We start from the raw sequence: 16020 nt of genomic DNA on the forward strand, positions 1-16020 counted from the left end.
TTGTTCCTGTAATAGTCAACAGCAGGTTTTATTTTATGTAAACGATCATTTTTTTCATCATAGCAAACAACATATAAACATCTTCAAATTAACAAAATCTGTCTCTTGACTTGTACTCACCAAAAAATGTTTTGAATAAATTGTCTGTACTCCAACAATGTTGTGGTTGTGGCAAATGGTCAATTCTTGTATGGAACAAAAGATCAAGAAATATGTTATATTCCCTCAGCCAGATTTTTCCATTGACATATTTGTAACTTTTCTTTGGTTTCAGGTAAGAACACCTTTTCTGTGTAATTAGTTTCTTTGACATTACTTTGAAGAAACATATCATCAATAATAAGTACATGTGGAGGAATTCTTAAACCTGTAGGTTCATGAAATAAAAATGTTTTTAATTGGGCCAATTCACTCCCAATTATGATGAACTTTTTTCCCCTCAACAAGACGTTGGGTTAGTTGAGAGAAGAGTGTTTACATGGCTAGCGTCAGGTATAACAATATCGTTTTCACTGGTAGCAGGCGATGCATCACTGGGCTCGGCTGAAGTAATATCAAGGACAGAACTGTTCTCAATCATGGTGTTATTAAACGCATCTTCATCACTCGATTCATCTCCACTCGGCCTTAAACTATTGTCACTACTGTACTCCTCAGATTAAGAGTCATAAAGAGCATATCTATCAATTTCACTGATACTTAAATTAGCGGGATTACGAAAATATGTTGAACCTTTGTCACTCATGTTTAAATAGTGAATCAAAAATTATACTAACTTTCAAATAGGATAACCTATAATCTTCACTGTCATGACCTCAAATTAACAATAGACTAATCAGCAAAGCTACCAATTAGGAGGAAGCAGGTGCTTGCGCAAGGACGGGTTTATGTGTCTCCTGCACATGACTTGGACACCTAAAGACATGTTTTTTGTGTCATCAGCAGTGAATGTGTTAAATATATCAAACTTGATCTTGTAAAATAAATATCAGTTGTGCTTGTGAACCTTTCTCAAATCAGCAGTGAATGTGTTAAATATATCAAACTTGATCTTGTAAAATAAATATCAGTTGTGCTTGTGAACCTTTCTCAAAACATATGGACCATCTATATAGAAGTTGGCACAAATATGTCTTAGTTCATAAATAAAACAAAGAATAAAAAATTGTACTTATAAATAATTGATTTTTGCGGTCAGCCCATATTTTTTAATAAATAAAATTTGATCAAAATATTTGGTGAAAATGTACAAACTGCAATACAATATATAACCTCAAGAAATATTAGTTACAAAATTATGTAGTCCACCAGGATTAAGAAATATTCATAATTTAGTGTATTTATTCTACAGTTTTTCACCAATTAAGCAGAAAAAAATAGTCCTGGATACTTTATAGAAACTAACCACTTGTAAATTTTAACCGCAGTTTTCCAATTTGATGATTAATTACTTTCTTACAATAATTCTAAGTCGGTCGCTTCTTTGTATTTGTCTCCAAATCACATTATTTTATTAGTAAAACAGTGGGGCAGTACTTTATTGCTATGATTGCATTGCATAGCTTTTGCATAAATATTAAGATTTGGGCCAAATTTGATGGAAATGCATATGAACATTTTAAAGGAATAAATTAATCAAAAAACATAAAAAGTATATATCAATTTTGAATCAGTTGACGCACATTATTGTAGATTTCATGTTGTTATGTACAAACAAACCAAATATAATCATTCAGTCATCCACTATTCTAGAAAAACCCATTAAACTTAATGAAATACAATTATTTCCTGATATGTTGTATTATTTATAATCAACTACTAATCTTTTTACTTATTTTAATTTTCTAAGGTGTCTTTTACAAAGACTTGATCTTGAATGTATCACTGAACAGTTACACAAGTGACAGTGTTTTGTAAGGATACCGTATAATAATTAATTTGACAGCTGCCAAACCAGACTAAACTAACATTTACTAAAAAAAACTGAACCTTTAAAACACCTTCTGCCATGTGATCATTATGAATAGAGAACCTTTGGTGCCAGAAGCGCATCGAAGTATGGTCAAAGTAAGTTCGTTGCGTACTTTACATGTTGTAAGTTATTCAACTGCAGGCTAGTTTTTATTGATAAGATGTAGATTGTTTTATATTGCCTAATTTATGTGTTTTATACTATAAATTTGTAAATGTTTAGCTCATTATTATAAGTACTGGTAAATTGAAGTTATTAAAATGTTGTGTTACAAAATGTCTTAGAGTATCTTTGTTGCCTATCACAGACTTTTTCTTACAGAAACTATAAAAGGGGTTTAAAGTAATATGCCAGAAAAAGTATTTTCATTCACGTTTTGTACAAAATTAAAAATATAATTTACATGTACACTTTAATTTAAAACTTATATAATGGTTTTTGATTTTTTTTAAATTTGGACAGTTCTATTTCAAAAACATTCCCATGAAAACATGTAGGTAAAGTAAACTTCTTAATAAACAAAAATTGATTTTGGGTTATTTATCTTAAAAATATTGGAATCATAAATCAACACATCAGGTAATTTGTATCATTGTATTGTATATCACTGTTGTAAAAAATTTTAAAAACAAAGAAACTAAGTTTCAAGTATACTTAAAGTTACTTTTGATGTTGCTAACAAAGTAAAAATAAAATAAATACAACTGTGCCATATTTATTCCTGACAATTTAAACTTTGTACTTCAATGTTTTCACTCAAAGAGTTCTGGATCCGGGCTGTACAATTACTTCTCAAGCTTCAATTGCATTTTTACACAAAACCAAATCTTGTTTTTCACATGGTTTTTATGCAGTGGTACCAAAACTTTTTTAGATCCTTTATGCACAGATTATGTCCTAGTGTCTCCATAAAACATAATTTTCAGAAATTTACGTAATTAAATAAAACATTTAATTTACTTTCAATAAATCATAGTTTATACTGTTGTAGTTTACCACCACGTGTATAACATTAACACAAACTGTAAAATACAAATAAACCAACCTTATAGACTGTAAAACTTTCTGTAACAAAAAATAAAAAAATAACTGTTTTTTCTGGGAAAACGAAAGTCATTCAAAGCCAATATCACAAGCTGCCATCCAATTTTTATATAAATATACATTTAAACTGAATCCCAAAGTTACCTGTTATATGTAGTAATGTTTTTCTTATATCAATCTTTACAGTTATACCATGAGTTCAGCCTACAAAGCCTATTAACTATCAGTCATAAATGCAGGTATTTAATTTTGACTTTTTTATGTCTAATGTTCTCTATCCTGTACTGTACTTAAGAATCTATTGAAGAATCTATCTCCAGTTCAGATACTAGCACATAAGATTAATTAATTGATGCCAATTATTAGATATATTATTATTTTGTCAAAATTACATGTCAGTTTCATTATACTTGAGTCATTTACATAAAGCTAATGAGCATGTTCAGAACTAGATTTATTCAGGAGGTCAAATATTTGTTTGTCCCAAATAGATCAATATCAGCAACTTAACTTCCATAATTTAAGGGTAAAAAGGCTAAAGCAGATATTTTCAACTGATACTAGGGCATAAGATAAAATATTATCTGCAGGATAACAAAATAAGGATTGTTACTTTCACTTTATAACAACCAAGTAAAAGCTATAATCTTTTCCATTTTTGTAAGTTTTAAAAACTAATCATTGTCAAACTACGGTCTCCTTTGTTGCTTTTAGTGATGTCAAGTTCATGTGGATGTTCTGCTCTTGTTTTGGTGATAAAACATATCTCAGCATCAGAAAAAGTATTTAGCCAAAAACTAACATCATTAAAAAATCTTAAAGTTTGTAACATCCCCTATCCTGTTATCTATACGTACTCTAACTAAAAATTACCCAACCTTTGCACCAGAGTTGTACTCGTAAATTTTTCATTCCCGGAACACAAAACAGAATCTGGAGATCCTCCAGCAGAATTTTCTTGTGTAACGTTTAGGGTTTGATTTAAGCGTTGATTGCACAGAATTTGGAAAACGTATACTGGCCCCTATTAAAAACTACGAGATACATGGACCTTTTCTGGAAGGTAGGGACTTAAGTACAAATCATGGATGGCAAGAGAATTTAGTCAATCCTGTGACATAGTTGATCGTAAATGTGTCTTATTTATAAGTTTCAGCTTACTGAAGTTACGCTTAGCACTTACAACTGTCACTGGTGTACTTAACAAAACCCTTAGTGCGATCCAGAGATTTATAAACAAGTCTTTGCAGCCTGTTTTCTTTATTGCTTGCAACTCGTCGATTGGTGGAACTTGCCGAACATTACGTTCATTGAGCTCCAATATGTTCACATGTTGCAGTTCACAAAAAAATTAATTGTCGTTGACATCTGAAACGCCTTCAATATTTTTAAGAGAGTTTATAGTTTCAAACAACTTTGTTTTAATCCATATCTTGGTGGAAGGTTAGCCAAGTTATAAGAAAACTCCCACTGCAAGTTATGATTATAAATTGTACAAAGGTATAGTCTGCATATATTGTATATATACGCTGGAGAGTTTCAAATAGAGATGTAGATTTGACCAAAGGATTAGTAATTACCACGTTCAGAATGTGGCATCCACAAGGCATGAAAATAGCAAGAGGGAAATCTGATAGTACTCCGAACTTGAACTGCTGTGAGGATTCCTGCCATATTCGCTCCATTATCGTACCCCTGGCCCCGACAGTCGTTCATGTATAGTCCATATTCTGAAATTTCCTTAAACATAAGGTAAGTGTGAACTTCACTGGAGGTTTCTTCATTAACTCGATACGCTATAAAGCTCTCCTGTATGTTAATTTCATCATTTTCTTTATTAATAAAGCGAATAGTTAGATATGTTTGCTCTCTGCGGCTGCTAATATCCGGAGTGCAGTCCCAATATACAGAAAAAATACTTAGCATTTTTTATTTTGTTTATGATGCTTTTCTTAACTGCATTACCTAAGATATTAATAATCTCATTTTGACTCATCACACTTAACAAGTGAAAGTTAGTTTCTCTGTTGGGTGTTTTCCATATACGTTCCATCAAACTTTCCTAATAGTTGTACAAGACCGAGAAAATGGCAATACTAAATTTGTAAATACTCGTAACTTGGAAGACACGAAACACTATGTTATGCTCTGCTAAATACAAAGAGATTTCGACTATCCGTCGTAACACCTCCTCTGAGCGACTTGTCAGTACGTGTATATGTAGGGTCAGTGTCTTTAGTATGAGTCATCATCAGCGTTCACCATCGAGTGGTCGGCCATCGGCAGCTACTCGTGTGTACAGAGCGACACTATGCGACATTGCATTATTGAGCTATATTAAAATTAAGTTGGGACAGGGCTTTCAACTCCACAGTACTTAATTTAGGAAAACTTTACAAATATAATAAGTGATTGGAGTCAAATATGAATTTGTTAAATAATTGCAACAACGTAATATTCAAAATTATTTAGTTCTACATAACTTTCCAAAATACGTTATGTAGCCTACATCTAACTCTTTCAAATGTGTTGTATTACTTTGCCGTGGCACCCGCAGCGCACCCAAAACTGCCGCTTGTGCGGCGCCCCCCTGGCCTGGGCTGTCGCCCTGTTCATCCCACTCACGCGACGGCCCTGCATATAGCATTTTGAGTTAAACAGTTTTTAATAGTTATTTTTAATTGCCATTGTAATATTTGTCATATTTTCACTGTTTATATTCGTAAATTGTTAATTTCTTATCTTATTCTCTTATTCGTTACTTTTGTGTCATTACTGTTTTAATATCTATGTTTTATTTCTTAAAAAAATGGACCATAACACATTTTATTATTCGACTTTTTTTATTCAGTCGAGTTTTTAGTTTCGTTTTTGAGGTAGATGTAGAAGGAAGAGCATTCTCATAAATATAGTGATCAGCCTCAAAAAGGTTTGTGAATTAATTGTCTTCAAGGGTCAGATTTACCACAATCTTCTTTTAGAAGAACCGGTACTTCAGGAAATGTACTTTGACTTTCCGGCCCAGACTACAGAGGCATGAGTGATTCAGGACTCTAATATTTCTTCCATAGATTGTCTAAGTGTTCAGAAAGCTTTGCCTGTTATGTGGCTTTATAGTGAAGAATAATGATTTCAAACCTGTGAATAATATACGTAATGGGTCATAAGTCACTTGACAAAAATGCAATGCGATAGTAATTATTAATTTATTATAAAGTATATGTTAAATATGTTTATAATTATAATTGTCATACAAAATAATAAAGACATACCTAAAGTAAATGTTCAAAGTGTCCTCCATTATTTTCTACACACATGTAACATATTTTAAGCACAGAAGCGCATATGGTGTCAGTGATGGTTTTGGTAGATAATTCTTCAAATACAGATTCAATGCGTTCTCTTAATTGTTGCAGATCCCTTGGTTTCTCGAAATAAACTTTGTCTTTTACAATCTCCCAAATTGAAAAGTCCATTTGGGTGGTATCGGGTGAACGCGCAGGCCATTACCGCATCTTCCTATCCATTCCGCAAAATTCTCATTCAAGAAATCTCTTACATTGTTCCCATAGTAAGGACGTGCACCATCTTGCTGCCAATGAATTTTTCACGATTACTGATTAGGTTGTAGTTGTTCGAATGCAGGACTGTTTTCAAATTCACCTCATGTAATATATCATGGTAATTAACAGCATTAACAGTTTGTTTAAAAAATAACGGTCCAATAAGTCCACCGGTAAAGATTCCAGCCCACACATATACTCCAGGGGCATTTAATTCACTCTGTATGACTAAATGTGGGTTTTCAAAATCCCAGTACACGCAATTATGTCTGTTCACTCGACCATTCAGTTTGAATGTTGCCTCATCACTCCACAAAATGGATTTATAAAATGTATTGTCAGCTTCTTGTCTTATTACGTACCACGCACAAAATTCCATTCGCCTGTCATAATCATCTTCATTCAAACTTTGCAGTAATGTAGGCCGATATGGTTTCACCCCTACCGTTTTTAACATTCTTCTAATGCTAGTTCTAGATATACCCAGCTCACTGGACGCTCTTCGGATTGATTTTGATGGCGATTGGAGAAAATTTTTGCACTACAGTCATGACGTTTTCTTCTGTTGTAACAGATTTGAGCCTACCTGATCATGGAAGATCAGCTACAGACCCAGTCTCTTCAAACCTTTTATTTATGTTATGAATGGCTTGCCGTGATAATGGTCTACTGTTTGGGAATTTATTCACAAATGACTCTACTACGACATTGTAATTATGATCATGTAACCACCACTGCTGAAGAATAAAAACACGTTCTCTTATTGAGAGCTTATTATTCATGATTAACTTAATTATTTAGAAAACTTAATCTACCAAAACCACTTCTAACAAGATGCTAACTTCAACATAACTGAAACATGACCTAATACTATATTAATTTAAACAAACTCTCCAATAATATAAGTTTTTATTTTTGTGAGGCCTTTCGTACTCAATGAGAAACATTTTCGGACCAACATAACTGAATAAAAGTATAATAACAATAATAACATAAACAATTTTGTACTAAATAAAAACATATGGGGTTATGTACTAACCCAAACATATATCAGTTATGTGGGTCCGAAGAAGTTCTCATTGAGTACGAAAGGCCTTACAAAAATAAAAACTTATTTTATTGAAGAGTTTTTTTTTTTTTTAATTAATATATAATTTCAAATAAGAAAAGAGCTTCAAGAATGTATAACGTAATACTGTTGTTTTGTTGTAACAGCTGAGAGGTTACAACATTATCATAACTATCATGTTATGATAGTTACAACTCTGTTACAACTAGAGTTAAATTGAAACTGAGTGACTGGAAGTGTCAAGTGACTTATGGGCCACCCTGTATATTGCAGTATAGATAAACACTACTTATTAAATCACGAATATAAAAAAGCGTATGGCAATATAATTAATTTAATCGTAGAGAGAGGGAGAGAGAGGGGGAGAGAGAATCTTTTATTCACAATTATCAAGACTTGATATAAGCGTCAATAACATTTTGAGGTTAAGAGTTAACTTGAAAAAATTAACATTCATTCCAAGAGAGAAATTCGTTGACTGAATTCAACGGCCGCTGCACGTACTACCCCTTTAGATGACGTCTGAAGTTGTAAGTTCCTCAAGTTCTTCAGTTCATCTAGAAGGAGATTGAAGATTCTGAAACTTGCGTGGGAAAGCTTCTTCGCAAACAGCGCTGTGCTATGGGAAGAAAGGTTTAAGTCATTCGCATGACTGGTTCGGTGCTGGTGTATAGCGGTGAGTTGTTAGAACAAGCTACTATTATAGCTGCCAAGATGTAAGCTGATACCACGGTCAGGATTTTGCACTTACGGAAGGTCTTCCTACAGCTTTCACGAAATTCCAGTCCAGCCATTGCTCTAATCGCCCTCTTCTGGATAAGTAGGACTCTTTCCAAATTGGAGCAGGATGTTTCTCTCCACAGAGCGATCCCATAGGTCATATGACAATCAACAACGCATAGTCGCTCTAACTGCCTCCTTAATGGGTACAGTGATAACTTTTAATGACGTATGAGGCAATGCTAAGTCTCTTGCAAAGACAATCTGGGTGATTTTTCAAAGACAGGTCGACATCTACAACAACACCCAGGTGTTTCGTGTTGTCTGTGATCAGAAGATCAGGAATACCAGTGATAAAATTTTTCTTTGGTCAGAAACACAAATGCATTGTTTTTCGTTAAGAATCAAGTCATTCCTGAAGCAGTAGACGGTTTCCACACTCATGACAATTACGGAATTTACCTCAAATGAATCCGCATTCTTTCCTCATTGTAAGATGAAGGTATCGTGGAGATACATATAGCAATTGCCATAGAGGATGACATAAGATGGTAGGTCATTGGTAAACAATATAAACATGCCAGGTCCCAAAACCTACAGCATGACCTATTTCGCTATTTGTTGAAGAGGATAGAATCTTGTCCTGCATAATTCCAAGGGAGCTCAGTTTGGTTAGAATCAATTCGTGGAATCCCAGGCAATCAAAAGCCTTGCTCTTGTCCATGAAGATCCCAGAAACGGAGCAGTCATGTTCTATGTTATCGATGATATCTTCAAGAAGTTCCACCCACCATGTCAGCGTAGACCTACATGAAATCATTCTGACATTTGGTAAGAAGGCCATTGATGTTGAAGTGATAAATTAGTCTATTTTATGACGAGTTTCTAGATGATCTTTGAGAAAGTCGGGACCAACGTTATTGGCCTATATTGCCCATGTCGTCTTGTTTCCCTCGTTTATGGAGAGGAAAAACTTTAGCCAACATTAGTTTAGAAGATAAACGCGCCTGTTGAAAAGAAAGATTTGCAAATGTGTACACGTGGCACCAGGAACTCCTCCTTCCACAACTTAACCATTGTTCAAGAGCTTTCGTCTGAGCCCAGAGAAAGTTTTTGTTTTATAGAGTCGATTGTCTCAACCAATTCCTGCTTGTTTGTAGTTGTAAACTCATTCAGTTTTAATATGCCGCTGTAGACTTCTACCAATGGAATAGGAGCTGAGTGACTTGAGGCGCGATTTCATCAGGATCCGTGATGTTCACTTCATCAACTGACATGGATTTTATCTCGTTTTGTGGTACTTTATTAGGGTTTTGTTCGCAATAATCACATCCCAGACGGTCCTGCTTTTATTACCAGATGTGCTGATGTAGATAGAGTTAAAGGTGCAACAAAGCTCTTATAGTTTAAGTCTGATGTTCCCTTTTACTTTGTCACCATGGTCTTCAGTGAGAAGATGTTGATTGTTAGCTTCTAAGAACTTTCTCTTCAATTCTGACCTCTTCACTGTAGAAAACCTCTCTTCTTTTGTTTCTCCCACTCCTAGATTTTCTTGGAGGACAAATAAGGTCAAGGATCAATGTGACTTGCAATAAAATAGCTTTTTTAATTTTTTTATCTCATTTAAGCCTCAGCGTCAGCTATGCCGGTTTCGAAGTGCACTGGTTTTTAGCCGGCCTCGAAGTGCACTAGTTTTTATTATTATTACATTATTGGACCTTCCCGAAATTTGAACCCGTGATCTCTCGGTTAAGAGCCGAGACTATAACCATTAATCTTTTTATAATAGATGTTCGAAAATGAGGCCATCATTATCAATATATTTTGCAGCACGTTTGTGTATTGCTTTTGTTGCGTTTCTTAATTTTTCAGGACTTCCCTGTATCTGCACAGCCGAATCCATAATACGGGCAATTAATTCATCACGAGAATTCACTTTTGTCTTGTATACAATGTCTTTCATCCATCCCCAGATGCAATAATCCAATGGAGATAGATCTGGTGATCTTGGTGGCCAAGGGTGAGGCCCTCCACGACCAATCCAGTGTCCAGGAAATTGATGATTTAAGTAAGCAGAAACGGCACGTGAAAAGTGGGGAGGTGCTCCGTCATGCTGGAAGTACAAATTTTGTCTGAGATGTAAAGGAACATTCTCTAACAGCTGCGGCAACTCTTCTTGAAGGAAATGCAAATAGAACTCAGCATTTAGGCGTCCAGGTAATATGAAAGGTCCAATCAGCCGATTGTGCAAAAGGCCACACCAGACATTGACGCTAAATCGGCGTTGAAAGTTCTGTTCCACTACCTCATGTGGATTTTCTTCTGCCCATGAGTGTTCATTGTGCAAGTTATTGACACCATCCCGAGTGAATTGTGCCTCATCCGTAAACAAAATACGCTTGTAGAGTTGATTATTAATATTCAAAAAGTTGCAAAACTCCAAGCGAAGCGGACCATCCCCTAGCTGTATATGTTGAACCTTTTGTTTATGAAACGGATAAAATTTGTTTCGATTTAAGTGACCTCCACAAGGTTGACTGCGAAACTCCTATCCGCCTAGAAATACGTCGTGTACTTACACCTGGACTGCGATGAACAGCATTAATAACAATATCATCATCAAGTTGGACAGCTCGTTCATAATTGGTTCTAGTACTTGGTAGTGATCCTGTTTCCCGAAGAGTACGAAAAGTTCCTGAAATTGTTTTGGTATCTGGAATCCTCCTATTAGGGTAACGTAGTTCATATTCTTCTACATCAGCTCTAGCATTACCATTACAGTAACCCAAAATAAAAACCATATCAGCGTATTCCTCTGATGTAAATAAGTAAGGCATTTTTTCGCTGAATAAACAATCGAATTATAACTCACAGAAAAATTGCATTTAATAACACGATTCACAGAACCCGATCTCCTGCTGTAGCTTGCAAAACACCACTAATACACAGTTCTAACGTAACAGTACAGAATACCATTGTTGATCAGCTGTTATTCGTGCGTTACCAACTTAGAAATTAATAAAACAAAAAACTGCATTTCGATGATTAGTAAACAATAATGGGAAAATGTTTGCTTCATTTATTTTTGAACATTTGATGTAAATTTTTATTTTAAAAAAATACAACGTAATAAAACATGATATTTTTATTTACAAACAAATTTATTTAACAGTTAATCTTGTTTTCTCAATTTATCTCATCATTAAGGAACAAACATTTTGTTTTATTTTAACTAAATACCGTACGGTATTTCTTTACAGCTAGTAATGTATTATACTGAATAAAATCGATTTTTTGGTACTTATTTCTGTTTTATTTTAGACTTTGATTATATCAATTTTCTCAGAATTAAATTCTCTACAATTAATGTTTGTTGATTTTGTGTATTTATTACCAATTTAACAAAGTTATTGTACATCAAACTTAAAAAAAAACATTGTTTCGTGCCCCAATTTTTTGCATTTAACCCTGAATCCCTCAAAAACTACTACAGGTACAGTTCTGAAACCTATTTTATTAGCTTTATCAGGTAAAAATACATGAGAATCCACGATATTTCTTACTTAATTAACCTTTCCAACAGTTCAGTATGGCTTTATTTTACTCTTTACCCAGGAATTCAGGCGAAATCTTTCGCTAGCTGTAACTCGCTAACGAAGCGTTTTCGGACCTATGTTTATATAACATTTTTTCATTATTTTTACTAGTACAATGTGCTGTAGAAGACCACCGTGAAGTTAGCGTCACTTTATCGTCCGTCTGTATTCCGTGCAACAATTTTGCAGTCAACAATCTGAAGGCGCTAACAAACATTCAAAATCTGAAATAATAGTATAAAACTAATTATTAAAAAACGATCTTTCACAAAATCTACACAGTTAATCGTATTTATTACTTACCACAAAGAATTCCCGTTAATATACTTTAATTATACTTTAATATACCAACGTCAAAAAGGTGGTGTCGGCCGTCAGAGGTCCTATCGTCTAAATTAAATGCACCGTTAGACGGGCGTTCTCGTATAAAAGTAACTCCTGAGACTTAACCAAACAAGTGCCCGCAATGAAACTTTGTACACAGATGCTCTATAAGCTGAACTTTAATATACCAACGTCAAAAAGGTGGTGTCGGCCGTCAGAGGTCCTATCGTCTAAATTAAATGCACCGTTAGAAGGGGCGTTCTCGTATAAAAGTCGCTCCTGAGACTAAACCAAACAAGTGCCCGCAATGAAACTTTGTACACAGATGCTCTATAAGCTGAACTTTAATATACCAACGTCAAATAGGTGGTGTCGGCCGTCAGAGGTCCTATCGTCAAAATTAAATGCACGGTTAGACGGGCGTTCTCGTATAAAAGTCGCTCCTGAGACTAAACCAAACAAGTGCCCGCAATGAAACTTTGTACACAGATGCTCTGTAAGCTGAACTTTAATATACCAACGTCAAATAGGTGGTGTCGGCCGTCAGAGGTCCTATCGTCAAAATTAAATGCACCGTTAGACGGGCGTTCTCGTATAAAAGTCACTCCTGAGACTTAACCAAACAAGTGCCCGCAATGAAACTTTGTACACAGATGCTCTGTAAGCTGAACTTTAATATACCAACGTCAAAAAGGTGGTGTCGGCCGTCAGAGGTCCTATCGTCGAAATTAAATGCACCGTTAGACGGGCGTTCTCGTATAAAAGTCACTCCTGAGACTAAACCAAACAAGTGCCCGCAATGAAACTTTGTACACAGATGCTCTGTAAGCTGAACTTTAATATACCAACGTCAAATAGGTGGTGTCGGCCGTCAGAGGTCCTATCGTCAAAATTAAATGCACCGTTAGACGGGGCGTTCTCGTATAAAAGTCGCTCCTGAGACTAAACCAAACAAGTGCCCGCAATGAAACTTTGTACACAGATGCTCTGTAAGCTGAACTTTAATATACCAACGTCAAATAGGTGGTGTCGGCCGTCAGAGGTCCTATCGTCAAAATTAAATGCACGGTTAGACGGGCGTTCTCGTATAAAAGTCACTCCTGAGACTTAACCAAACAAGTGCCCGCAATGAAACTTTGTACACAGATGCTCTGTAAGCTGAACTTTAATATACCAACGTCAAAAAGGTGGTGTCGGCCGTCAGAGGTCCTATCGTCGAAATTAAATGCACCGTTAGACGGGGCGTTCTCGTATAAAAGTCGCTCCTGAGACTAAACCAAACAAGTGCCCGCAATGAAACTTTGTACACAGATGCTCTGTAAGCTGAACTTTAATATACCAACGTCAAATAGGTGGTGTCGGCCGTCAGAGGTCCTATCGTCAAAATTAAATGCACGGTTAGACGGGCGTTCTCGTATAAAAGTCACTCCTGAGACTTAACCAAACAAGTGCCCGCAATGAAACTTTGTACACAGATGCTCTGTAAGCTGAACTTTAATATACCAACGTCAAATAGGTGGTGTCGGCCGTCAGAGGTCCTATCGTCGAAATTAAATGCACCGTTAGACGGGGCGTTCTCGTATAAAAGTCGCTCCTGAGACTAAACCAAACAAGTGCCCGCAATGAAACTTTGTACACAGATGCTCTGTAAGCTGAACTTTAATATACCAACGTCAAATAGGTGGTGTCGGCCGTCAGAGGTCCTATCGTCAAAATTAAATGCACGGTTAGACGGGCGTTCTCGTATAAAAGTCACTCCTGAGACTTAACCAAACAAGTGCCCGCAATGAAACTTTGTACACAGATGCTCTATAAGCTGAACTTTAATATACCAACGTCAAATAGGTGGTGTCGGCCGTCAGAGGTCCTATCGTCAAAATTAAATGCACGGTTAGACGGGCGTTCTCGTATAAAAGTCACTCCTGAGACTTAACCAAACAAGTGCCCGCAATGAAACTTTGTACACAGATGCTCTGTAAGCTGAACTTTAATATACCAACGTCAAATAGGTGGTGTCGGCCGTCAGAGGTCCTATCGTCAAAATTAAATGCACGGTTAGACGGGCGTTCTCGTATAAAAGTCACTCCTGAGACTTAACCAAACAAGTGCCCGCAATGAAACTTTGTACACAGATGCTCTATAAGCTGAACTTTAATATACCAACGTCAAATAGGTGGTGTCGGCCGTCAGAGGTCCTATCGTCAAAATTAAATGCACGGTTAGACGGGCGTTCTCGTATAAAAGTCACTCCTGAGACTTAACCAAACAAGTGCCCGCAATGAAACTTTGTACACAGATGCTCTGTAAGCTGAACTTTAATATACCAACGTCAAATAGGTGGTGTCGGCCGTCAGAGGTCCTATCGTCAAAATTAAATGCACGGTTAGACGGGCGTTCTCGTATAAAAGTCACTCCTGAGACTTAACCAAACAAGTGCCCGCAATGAAACTTTGTACACAGATGCTCTGTAAGCTGAACTTTAATATACCAACGTCAAATAGGTGGTGTCGGCCGTCAGAGGTCCTATCGTCAAAATTAAATGCACGGTTAGACGGGGCGTTCTCGTATAAAAGTCACTCCTGAGACTTAACCAAACAAGTGCCCGCAATGAAACTTTGTACACAGATGCTCTGTAAGCTGAACTTTAATATACCAACGTCAAATAGGTGGTGTCGGCCGTCAGAGGTCCTATCGTCAAAATTAAATGCACGGTTAGACGGGCGTTCTCGTATAAAAGTCACTCCTGAGACTTAACCAAACAAGTGCCCGCAATGAAACTTTGTACACAGATGCTCTGTAAGCTGAACTTTAATATACCAACGTCAAAATAGGTGGTGTCGGCCGTCAGAGGTCCTATCGTCGAAATTAAATGCACCGTTAGACGGGGCGTTCTCGTATAAAAGTCGCTCCTGAGACTAAACCAAACAAGTGCCCGCAATGAAACTTTGTACACAGATGCTCTGTAAGCTGAACTTTAATATACCAACGTCAAATAGGTGGTGTCGGCCGTCAGAGGTCCTATCGTCAAAATTAAATGCACGGTTAGACGGGGCGTTCTCGTATAAAAGTCACTCCTGAGACTTAACCAAACAAGTGCCCGCAATGAAACTTTGTACACAGATGCTCTGTAAGCTGAACTTTAATATACCAACGTCAAATAGGTGGTGTCGGCCGTCAGAGGTCCTATCGTCAAAATTAAATGCACGGTTAGACGGGCGTTCTCGTATAAAAGTCACTCCTGAGACTAAACCAAACAAGTGCCCGCAATGAAACTTTGTACACAGATGCTCTGTAAGCTGAACTTTAATATACCAACGTCAAAAAGGTGGTGTCGGCCGTCAGAGGTCCTATCGTCAAAATTAAATGCACCGTTAGACGGGGCGTTCTCGTATAAAAGTCACTCCTGAGACTTAACCAAACAAGTGCCCGCAATGAAACTTTGTACACAGATGCTCTATAAGCTGAACTTTAATATACCAACGTCAAATAGGTGGTGTCGGCCGTCAGAGGTCCTATCGTCAAAATTAAATGCACGGTTAGACGGGCGTTCTCGTATAAAAGTCACTCCTGAGACTTAACCAAACAAGTGCCCGCAATGAAACTTTGTACACAGATGCTCTGTAAGCTGAACTTTAATATACCAACGTCAAAAAGGTGGTGTCGGCCGTCAGAGGTCCTATCGTCGAAATTAAATGCACCGTTAGACGGGGCGTTCTCGTATAAAAGTCGCTC

Source organism: Homalodisca vitripennis, unplaced genomic scaffold (assembly GCF_021130785.1).
Source record: "Homalodisca vitripennis isolate AUS2020 unplaced genomic scaffold, UT_GWSS_2.1 ScUCBcl_789;HRSCAF=3507, whole genome shotgun sequence".
NCBI lineage: Eukaryota > Metazoa > Arthropoda > Insecta > Hemiptera > Cicadellidae > Homalodisca > Homalodisca vitripennis.